This window comes from Pteropus medius, unplaced genomic scaffold (genome assembly GCF_902729225.1).
Source record: "Pteropus medius unplaced genomic scaffold, Ma_sr-lr_union100, whole genome shotgun sequence".
Classification (NCBI taxonomy): domain Eukaryota; kingdom Metazoa; phylum Chordata; class Mammalia; order Chiroptera; family Pteropodidae; genus Pteropus; species Pteropus medius.
In genome coordinates this window covers 24,034,021-24,046,393 of record NW_024351729.1, presented here as the reverse complement: position 1 = coordinate 24,046,393, position 12,373 = coordinate 24,034,021, and positions in this window count along the sequence as shown.

Sequence of the window (12,373 nt, the reverse complement as noted above, 5' to 3'; positions counted from 1 at the left end):
GCCCCACCCCAAGCTCCTGATTCTTTTGTCTGTATGCAGGGCTTTATCACCCCTTCATACCCATTCCCCAATGCACAGACTCCTTCAGAAGATTCGGGGCCTTTGAAGACCCATGTAAGCTGGATTACTGAGCAGCACCTCCAAGTCTTCAGCGAAGTAGTTTACCAACAAAATAGCTCTCTATCTCAGAAAAAGTCTGATGCCAGGTGTTCATAATTGAAGAATGTATTTACCATCTCATTACCAATCAACATTATTTTTATTGAAATTGGTACCTTTTCAACCCTCCTGGAGATTATTATTAAATTGTTGGTGCATCAGACAATCAATAACATTATAGCACCCAGGAAATATAATAAATGAAAATTTCAGTCAAATAACTGTGGGCTGAGAGTAGAAAAGAGAAGTTGTGACAAAAAATAATTTATGACATTTTAATAGTAAATGATACTGTGGTATGAAGCTATCCTAATGGAGAAGGCTCATCCTTATCCACTTTTGCAAATAGAAATGATAAAACCATGAAAAAAAAGGTATTGGGGACAAACAACATAACCCAGCTGGAAGTGCTTACCCATGCTATAGAGGAGGTATTTCAAACATCTAAATAGTAACGAATAACCCTCTCTTGTAGTCATAGATATATTTACTTAAAACACGCATATTTTGGAAGCAGAATGGCATATAACAACCATATGGCTAATGATTTACACAATCTGTAAATCATAGTCGAACTGGACATTTAATTTGTTATAAAGAAATATGGCGACTTATGTAATGATTGAGAAGAATTATGTGTTAAAGAAAAGAGAACTTCGTGTTTTGATTATGTAGGTAAGGAATGAAATTAAAGTGGTCCATACTGATTTATGGCTAAGCGTTCTATGACTATATAGACAGACCTAGGAAATGTATGTTTGCTTATTTATACCCGAGCGTTTTGAAAGTGCCATCACCAGCACTAAAGAAGATGTACTACTGACTTATTTATTTCTAATCCATCTCAAATCAGTGGAAACTACAGGTATGAGTAATTTTTAATTCTAAAATATGAACGTTGCTTTCAGATTTTCAATCTGAGTTTAAATGTCCCAAAAGGCATATAAAACCTTTCATGTTATACAGCCAGTACTGAAACCGCTTTCCCCTGACACTGTCTCTGGTGTTCACCCGTCTGCAGTTATGCCTACTAGAGATGACCATGACACAGGTAGCATGGGCAGACGGAGGAGCACAGAATCACTGCTCTTTCATAATTTCCAGCACTACCCTAATGATCCTGAGTAAGGCCTGTACTTGGTCACACTTATTACAAATGGTGTAGAAAATGGGACTGAGTAGGGGCAGAGTAAGGATGAGAGGGTCACAGTCATATGGGTGAACAGAGTCCCTACAAATGTGATCATGTAAATCTAAGTAACCCAGATAAAATAAAGTTCGTAAATCTCTTTTGTAAGCCTGATAACCTAACGATTTATCTCTTAATGGTTGGATGTTAACATTATAAGAACTTATGATAGGATGATAATATATTATGATAGGATAGATTTAATCACATATTTTCAATTTGCATACTACCTGATTCTAAAAGTAATAGAAAGTAACATGCAATAATAACTAATCATCTAGATGGTTTGAATTAACATAACACATAAAGTTGTGTAGAATGCTAGAAATTAAAAATTTGATCCATAATCTAGGTCAGTGTTATCCAATAGAACTTTCTAAAATAATGAAAATACTTTATATCTGTGCTTTTCAATATGATAGACAACAGAGACATGTGGCCCTTGAGCAAGTGAAATATAACTAGTGTGACTGAGGAACTGGACTTTTAACGTGATTAATCTGAATTAATTTAAATTTAAAGACTTACACGTTAGTGGCTACCATACTAGATAGTGCTGATCTAGATTACAAATAGTTTCTACAGTTGAGCAGTAAATTTAGGTCTGCTTCCTGTTACCCTAGGGAAAAAGGAAGGAGCACTGAGAAAAATCAGCTGGTCAAAGAAAGTATCCTCATTATTCAGGAGAAGCAGTCTCTTTATTCATTTACAATATCTAATAGGAATATATTTCATAGACTTTATCCATACAGTGAATAATTCCTGGATGTGATGGTTTTATTGAGAACACAGCGATGTTATTCATGTTGCTATATTTTTATGTAGACTCATACTAATCATTGCTGCAGAAATAATGCTAACCATGATTCAGGGATGACACCTTCATGGGAAATTAAAATATGTGGTTTGGTAATTTAAATTGTACAGGAATGAAACAGAAAATCTACAGAAACAGGTAGACAGCATGTACCTTTGTCTAACTCTCTCTCTCTCTCTCCCCCACGCTCACACACACACAAGCACTTCTGAAATGAAAGAGAAAAAGCTATATTTCCATAAATAGAAAAACATACAGTTATTAAAATTATATTTTTGATTAGTAATGTCAAATGAAAATGCTCATTGTGAAATTTTAAGTGAAGAAAGGGGAACATAAACTATGTATTTATGATAAAATTGATATTTCATAAAAATTAAATTATACATAATATCAATGTTATATGTTATACATGAAATTAAACTGGAAGCGAATACATCAATATGTAAAAATCATTTCTTACTATGAAAGAAAGTGATGAGGTCATAACTGATATCGTTTCTTTATTGCATTTTTAATACTCTAAATTAAATATTTAAAGTGCTATCAATAAAAATAAATGAATACAATAACAAAACAATAAATATTTGTCTCTACCAGGCTACAATTTTATACAACCAGCATGAAACTTATATATGATATAGTAATTTGAGTTCTATCAGAAATCCTTGGTTAATCTAATATTTGAGGACACGATTTAATAACAATGACACAAGTATGGATGTCCTGGCTATATACCTCCAGGGTCACCATCCTCCTTCTTAAGTCTAAGGCTGTGAGATGGGCTCCCTTTGGCTTCTTATTTTAAGAGATTTTGTGATACACTTACTCCTTCAATGAAACAGAAAAGATGAATGAGAGTATTCTGTATCACACAGGTTGTTGAAGGAGTAAATGAGATGAATTAAGTAAAGCATATAGGATGGTGATTAGCACATATGGAGGCTCAATAGATATCAATCACCCTTTTCTCCTTGTTTTTCTGTATAGATGGGAGTTTTCCATATAAAGCATACTTAAAAATACTAGATTTGCCATGGAGCAAGTATTCCTAAGAACATTAAGAGGAGTTAGCTCTCTTTAAACATTTTATAACAACTCTGCCATGATGGCTTATCTTTCCAAGTCTTATGTGAAATAAAAATAATTCTTTTCCTATGGCTATTACCCATAAAAATAGGCCACATCTAATAGTTTGACCCAAAACAATAGTTTAGATGCTTCTTGGAACCATGTGACAGCTTGTCATGTAGAGCCAACAACTTCTCTGATAAAGAACAGAAATATCAAATGACAATTCATCCAAGAAATTCTTTCTTGGACCCAAAAGTTCATATTAAGTTTAAAAATAAATAAAGTATTTCCTAAATTTTTTTTTAAAAAAAAAAAAAGGAAAATAAAGATCTCAAATAGGCAAACTTCAAGTGCTGATTTAATTTCTTCTTTTTTTTTGCAAAATATGCAGAATTTTAATAAAATTTGTCTAAACCTTTTGCCTAGACCCAACTGTTTACACAGGATCTGATGAACAGATAATTGGAAGTTAGGAAGAGATAGGCAGGAGGGAGAACAAGGAGAAGCAAGAGATAATAGATGAGAAAAGGTAACCTGGAGGCTGCTGTTTCTGTGTGCAATATCCCACATGTCTCCTTAATGAAAGCTTGAAATCAGGGATTGCTGACTTAATTGTGAGAGAAAGTGAGAGACGCTACACTTGTCAGAAGAGTTTGAGAAATACACTTCATTAAAGATGTATAGGCCCTCTGTTCTCACCAATTGTGACCAGCTGCAAAATGCAAACTTGTTCTTCACAGCAGGAATAATTTCATTATGGAACCATATGTATGCAGGAGAATAACCTACTTGATTTTCCATCATTTTATTTTAAACATATTGGTGGATATGTCAGAAGCAATCACATTTAAAGGGGTAAAGAAATCAGATGCAAAGTTATTACCAATTTTAAAGATGTAAAAAATCTTTTTTACACTAAAGTATGGCAAAATAAATATGTAGAAAAAAGCCTTTACTTTTAATAAGATTCGACTTTTTTTGGAAATATGTTTTTATAATACTAATGACCACTCACAAATGATATGTTGCCTTATATCAGCTTAAGCTATGTTTATGCTAAGGAAAGTATCCTATAAACATAATATCTCATACATCCTATAAAAAGTGGAGGGGAAAGAATCTGTCCAGCAGACATGTGGTCATGATTGGAGCTGTTCACTACATATTTCTCAACCTCCATCAAGGCACCTTTTTTAAAGTTAGGCAGTCTCATGACTTGCTTTGACCCACAAAATTTGAGCACAGCCTATGTATGCTACTTCCAGGTAAATGTTTAAGAGCCAGCTCATGTTTTGATACGTTCCCTCTTTCCCTATGCCATGGCAATCAATGTTGCTCCAGATACAAAAGAATCTGTCAGTCAGGATTCCAGAATAACAACAGCACAGGAACGAGCCCCCAGCTAACACACAATGGTGATGTAGTGCGAATGAGAAGTAAATCATGTTTTAAACCAGAGTAATCATAGCTTACCCTAGCCTATCCTGCTTAATGCTACAATGAAATTTATTTTTAACTTTACATGTGGTTGTCTTCATATTGCACAGTCAATAAACAGTCATTCACTGATTGAGTCAATCATTTATTAAGCAAATATTATTGAGTATTTCTCTATGTTAGACCCTAGTGAGACCACAGTAAGCAAGACAAATTCTCTGTTCTCACGGAGTTTGTATTCTAGTAGGAAGAGGTGAACAATACATAGGCAAATGCCTTTAGTAGATGATTTTGGATTATTAAATGTCCTGTAAAGAAAACAAGATAAATGAAGAAAAATGACTGGAAATGGGGAGGAAAGTCTAGGAGAGGAGGTGATTTTTAAGCTCAAGTCTGAATAACTAGAAGGAGCCTATTGCAGAAATAATTAGGAAAAGTATATTTCAAGCAAAGGAAACATGTACAAACACAGCAAGTTTGATCTCCTTGAGACACAGGAAGGAAACCTGTGTGACTAGAGTTTAGTGGAGACAGGGAGGCAGGAGTTGAGGTTGGAAAGGTAGGCAAGGATTAGGGTAACCCCTAACATTTGTGGGTCCAGAGAAAAACCACAACGGGAGATCCTTGGCCCCAGCCATCCCAACCCCTTTTTCTGTCCCTATCACTAAGACATCGAGAGATTATAAATTCAAATGGTATTTTGACAATGATGAACAGGAGACTGTATGTCCTTTGAAGGTGTAACTGCCACAGATGCTTGAGTCTGTGGTATGGTCATATATTTTCCATTTTTCAAGAACAGCCAGATATCTAAATATAGGGGAGAAAAATCAAAGGAATTTTAAATCCTGGGCAGTGCAAATATTCGTGACTATGGACAATGTTGTAACTGTAGGTAACCAATTGATAACCTTTGCAAAAGATTAAAATCTAGACGAGGGAATATTCAGGCATGAGTTGAATGGCTGGACTAGATTTTACCATTCCTTTCAAGAGTGAGAGTCAAAAAATTTACATTTACAAGCCGTATTACTCTTTTTTGCCTAATTTTTCAGTACATTTCCTGGTTATACCTTTCTAATGGCCGGGACCTCTGTAAACTTGGGTTCTCTTTCTCAGCCATCACTCCTTGGGGATCTAGAAGTCTTTGCTACACGGACTAAACTTGCCATAGGAAAATGAGTTTATGTGAGCTTGGAAATTTTCCTGTCCGCAAAACCCATCACCAGATGGTAATTTGGATTAAGAAATCATCTTTAAGGAGAAAAAAAAAGTAGACTAGATCCATACTAAACCGTAAGGGCTTTACCCAACAGCACATCACCAGAAAGGAAAATAAAAGAGAGCTTAGGAAAACTGAATGTTAATGCGCATAATGATAAACACCTTATGCTTTCTATTGTTTCCTAAATTTCAAAGAATGTTCATATATTTTCTGTTTTATCTCATTTGGTCCTCGAATCTTTATCACATGCTCAAAAATATCTTCAATCTTGTTGATAGCACTTAAGAGCAGAAGTGTTATACCTTAGTATTTTTTTTTGTCATTTAGTATATATTCTTACATATAAATATACTGTAACATGGAGATTGTTATGGACTGTATTATTTCCCCCCAAAATATGTACATAGAAATCCTAACTCTCTTGTGACTATATTTGGAGATAGGGAGAAAGAGGTAATTGAGGCTAAATGAGATCATAAGTATGGGAATTTATGGAGTACAATACCAGCAAGAAAAAAAGCTGTACTGAGAGAAAATTCCAAGTATCCAAATATAGGCTTCCCCTTCGACCTTGGGTCAAATACTAAGTTTTACAAACAATGCAAGAAAATACTTAATCCAACATGACAGACGTCCTCATAAGAAGAGAGAGAGAGAGACAAGGGATATGCATACATAAAGAAAAAGTCATGTAAGGACACAGCAAGAAGGCTGCAAGCCAAAGAGAGAGGCCTCAGGAGGAACCAAATCTACTGACATCTTGATCTTGGGCTTCCAGCCTCCAGAACTGTTGGAAGCAGTATTCTGTTGTCTAAGCTGATTAGTCTACGGTACAGTATTATGGCAGCCCTAGAAGATTAATATAAAGATATTAAGTGTAACCTTGATTTTCCTGTTTTCTCATGTTTCTGAGTTCAGTCTCTTTGAAGGGTTTTAGTTCAATCCATGTTTATTGCTCACCCATCATTCAATGGAATTGACTATACAGTGACCCAAATTAACTATTAAGATGGCTGAAACACTAGAGCAGTTATTTCTCAATTTAGTGATCTATGAATTGTGATTAAATCTACATATAATCAACTTTTTTCCCTTAGTCTGAAATACAGTTAAATTGTTTTAGTCTCTATTAGCAATTAAATCAAGCAGATCCTATACTGAACCAATTAAATGTTAGAAAATCAACTAAATCTATCTCAAAATAATTATTGGCTCTGTGCAGACTAGAATTAATCATATTCTATGGAACTTTACAATAAATTCTATTATGGCTTCACGAAATTAGAAATTGTAAAATATACTTTATTAAGCTACTGTTCCCTGCAAGTTTTTATCATCATAGTTCTTCTGTGAAAGTATTAAAATCATAATGAGTTCTCCACATAGTCCCAAATGTGCTCATCATAATAGAGTGAACAACCGAGGTCTCAAAAACCGGAATGCATGAGACATGGCAAATTCATAAAGAAATCTATTGTGTAAGGGAGTAATTTGTGGAAGAATTATAGCGTATATGGAAGATTTGAAATAAAAAGAGAACAAGAAATTCATAGATGTCATTCGAAGTCAGTATAATATTGAAAAACAATCCTAAAGCTATACCAGAATGAGTAATAGGGAAATGATAATAAATTTTTACATTTTGTTTCCCTCAGAAAACCATGAAAATTATCTTTCCTTAAAAGTGTATAAAATTGGTGTATTTCAGTTTCTGGCTTTGACAAAGAAGAGGGTATTGTATTTGACCTCCCACTATAAATACTTACAACATTGGACAAAAATATATGAAGCAATTGTTTTTATGCATTGAAAAACAGTTTAAGTCTATAACCCTTGAGAGAAACTACCCACAGAAAGAGTGTCACATTCATCAGTGCTTTCTGCTTGGGACCACACTCCAAACCTGGGTACAAGAAAGTGAAGCTAAACAGGTAGTAGTGGTCTCCTTGCTCAGAAACAGCTGAGACTACACTTTCAAAGTTATAGAGGAAGTTTAGAATTTATGGAGTACAATACCAGCGAGAAAAAAGCTGTACTGAAAGAAAACTCCAAGTGTCTAAATATAGGCTTCCTTTTCTACCTTGGGTCAAATACTAAGCTGTACAAACAATGCAAGAAAATCCACAATTGCTACTGAGAGCTGTGAGCAGAAGGAATATTTTAGAGTTTATATGGTGCAGGGAAATATTAGAGTTCCACCCAATCTTATTGGTGGAATGACCTTATTAAGACAATGGTTGTTCAGTTGAAACACTAGAAAGACCATGCCTTAGGAGTAAAATTCATGCCCAATTATAAGAGCTCTATTAGACCCAACCTAGCAAGGCCTAAACCCAAGCCTTCACAGGGTAAAGCTGATTAAACAGTAAATTAACTGCCTCCAAAATAAAACTTAATACTCTCTAAAGAAAACAAAGTTCAGAATTGCCATGAAATATCATCAACAATTTCTAGCATTCAATTTAAAAAATACCAAATACACAAAGCATAAAAATGTACCCCGTAACTGGAAAAAAAAATTGCCTGGATGATAATGTTAGCATATGTTATATATGAATATATGTAAGTGTGCTTAAAAATGTGGTCTTATTATTAGTTATACAAGGTCAACAGATCAGGAGACAACCTCCATTGAAAAGAATGGGTGTTATACTCACAGATCCAAGGGAAGGGAGCACACCGAGCCATGGGGAGTCACGTAGGAAAGCACGTCGGTTGATCAGGATGCAGAAAGAACAAGGGGGAAAATACCTATTGTCGTTTCTGTGAAAAGAAATAGACAACACAGGGTAAATAGATTTAGAATTGGCTAGCTTGAATAATTTAATGATCTCTGGGGCATGGGGACCGTCCCTATTTGCCTGATACCTGGCCTTGGAGTGATCAGGGCAGATGGATAGCAGCTCAGAATATGAAAACCTAAGAGGAAGTGTTGGGGATTTGGGCTTGGATTGCTTGGTTTGTGTATAAGAGATATGCTCACAGGCAAGTTCTTTACTATCTGTAGGAATTGACTAGACCTGGGAGGGCCATTCTGTCAAGGTCAGCAAGGCTCCCAAAACAGAAAATTTAAACAAAAAAAAAATATATGATTAATGTAGTGTGTGTGTGTGTGTGTGCACTTGCATGTTTTCAATAATTTGAAGAAAATAATGATCACAGTGAGTAAACAGCTAGAGCATTTCAGCCAAGAAAAGGAAACAATAAAAAGAACCACATGATTATTCTAGAACTGGAAAATAAATAAATGAATTTTAAAATGTGCTGAATAGCAGATTAAAAACTCTGGAAAAAAAAAAGACTTGAAGACAGAGCAATAAAAGTTATTTATACTTAGGCAACAGAAAAAAATACAAAAAAAAAAGAATAAAAAGCACTTTAGGAAGATATATTTAAAAATCAACTGGTCTACCTTGTTTGTAACTGGAATACTGGAATTAAAGAAAAGAGAGGGAAAGATGAGCCCAGAAAAAAATATTTGAAGAAATAATGACCCCAAATTTCCCAAATGAGAGAAAAAAGTACCAAACCACAAATTTGAGAAGCTTAACCAATCCTGAGTAAAAGAAACACAAAGAAAACCACAGTTAAGTGTCACAGTGAAATCTCTGAAACTCAAAACTAAGAAAAAAAAAGTATTACGTACATGGAGAAAACATTATAAAATATAATTATTTTCTCATCAGAAATTATAAAAGCCCAAAGATAGCGAAACGTCATTCAAGTGCTGAAAAATACCCAAAACTACCAAATTAAAAAGATATATTCTTCGAAAAATATTCGTGAAGAAGAAAGGCAAAAAATTGACTTGTGCAGGTAAACGAATGCTGAGGCAATTCATCACCTAGTTTTTATTTAAAGGAAAATTGAGCCTTTTCTTTTTAAAATGGACAACAAAGCAAGGCTCTCACCACTTATATTAAACACTGTACTAAAAACAAGAGCAAAATAAAAGGGCATAAGCATTGGGAAAAAGCAGTAAAGTTATCTTCATTCACAGACAACATGATTATTGATGTAGAAAATCCTAAAGAATCTTCAAAAAAATTATTAAATTCATAAGTAAATTTAGATAGATCAAAGAATATAAGGCCAATTAATAACCAATTATAAATCTACATAACAATCATTAACAATTAGAAAATAAAACTTAGAACAGTATTGTTTATAATAGCATCATAAAACAAAGAAATATTTAGAGATAATTTTGATAAAATATATAGAAGATCTATATATTGGTAACTACAAAACATTCTTAAGAGAAATTGGAAACCTAAATAAAAAATAAGAAAACATATCAGATTTATGGATTGGGAAAGTCAAAATTGTTAAGAGGTCATTCTTCCCAAATTGATCTAAAGATTGATCACATTCCCAAACAAAATCACAGCAGAGCATTTTGTAGAAATCAACTAGTCGATTTTAAAATATATCGAATATAAAGATTTAAAATATAGAGAACATCAATAAACAGAAATTTTGAAAATAAAAAAGTAGGAGGACCCATCATACCTGATTTCAAGACTGCTTATATATCTACAAATTTAAGGGAATTAGATATTGATTTAAGAACGAACTAATTAATTGAACACAATAAAAAGTCCAGAATTAGACATAGACTTATGTGGTCAATTGCTTTTCAACAAAGGTGTGAAAGCAATTCAATGGAATAAAGAAACTTGTTTTATAAATAATGTTAAAACAATTAGATATCTATATGGGATGCATTGTATCTCAACCTCTAATTCTTATCCCACACAATAATTACATTGAAATAATTAATAGACCTCAATAAAAAAATCTAAAACAATAAAACTTCTAGAGAAAACATAAAATTTTTATGTCAATTTGGAATAGGCAAAGATTTCTTAGGATACAGAAAGTACTATTTGAAAAAAAATTAAAAATAGAACTTAAAATTATTTTATAATTATCAAAAGTCACCATATGTGGCGTGTCAATAGAGACGGAGTTTGTATGTATTTGTGTGGTGGGCACGATTTTGCTGTAAACTTAAAACTGCTCTAAAAATAAATGTTTATAAATTTTAAAAAAGAGCACCATAAAGAAAATGAATAATCAAGTGACAAACTAGGATAAAATATCTATACTTTTATATATAATATGTTATATATAATGTTTGTATATACTTATGTATGACAAAGGATTTACATCAAGAGTATGTAAAGAACTCCTATAATTCATAATAAACAGGCAAAAAAAATTGCCTAAAGACTTAGACACTTCACAAAAGAATACATACAGATGGCTAATAAATACATAAAATACTGCTCATCATCATTAGTCAGAAGAGAAAACATACACACACACACACACACACACACACATCATCACACAATGAAGTAAGACTTACATCAAAATGGCTAAAAATAGATCGACAATACCAAATATCGGCAAGGATATGGAGCAACTATATTTTGTTATTGGAAGTATAAAATGTTACAGTATCTTTGGATAACTGTTTAACAATTTTTTTTTTCATAAAGTTAAAGATACGTTTACTCTAAGGATGTCACCCAGTCATAGATAGGGTCCAGGAGCCAGAGCCCACTCAATGACACATTACACATATACGAGACTAAGCAAATCTATTCTTAAGTGTTTACCCAGAAGTGATGAAAATGTATGTTCAATCAAAGACCTGTGTAAGAATGTTCTGAAGAGTATAAATTATAATAATGCAAAAGCGAATCAACTCACTTGTTCACAGCGAAGCAGAACTAACAAACACATTGTGCTATGTCCCTACGATGGAAGATGACCACCATGTGCTGGAGTGGGCTCATGCCGGGTCACGGAACTGACGATTTGATTTTCAGAAATTTTTCAAAATGACTGAAAACATGTTGGTAGCTTGAAATTTGCTACTTTGTACGGTATTTACATCAGGAAAATTGGCAAATGCTACCATTCAGAGTTTTTTATTGTATTTTGTGTTTTGTTGTTCTTAGGGATTTTTGTTTTTTGTTTTGAGAGCTAGTTGTTAAACATTTATCAGCACATCACTGAATACAACTCAAAAATAAAAAAGAAACATACTATTAGGATTCTAAGGACATAGCTGAATCTCAAAAGCACTATGCTGAGTAAATGAAGCTGGCCACAAAAGAGTACAAATTTTATTCATTTTTTATCTATGTAGGAAGTTCCAGAACATGAAAAGCTAATCTAAGGTCATAAACATCAGAACACTGATAGTCTGTGGAGGTCATTCAGGAGCTTTCTGGGATGATGAAAACATGCTATTCTTGATGTAGATGTAAATTACAAAGACATACACATTTGTCAAAATGCATTCATTACCTTCCTCTCAATGTTGCTGTGAACCTAAAACTCTAATATAATAAAGTCTTTTTGAAACATGTTTTTACAGTACACTAAATATCTGTGCATTTGGGTGTATGTAAATTGTATATCAATAATAATATAATGTGAAGAAAACATGTTGGAG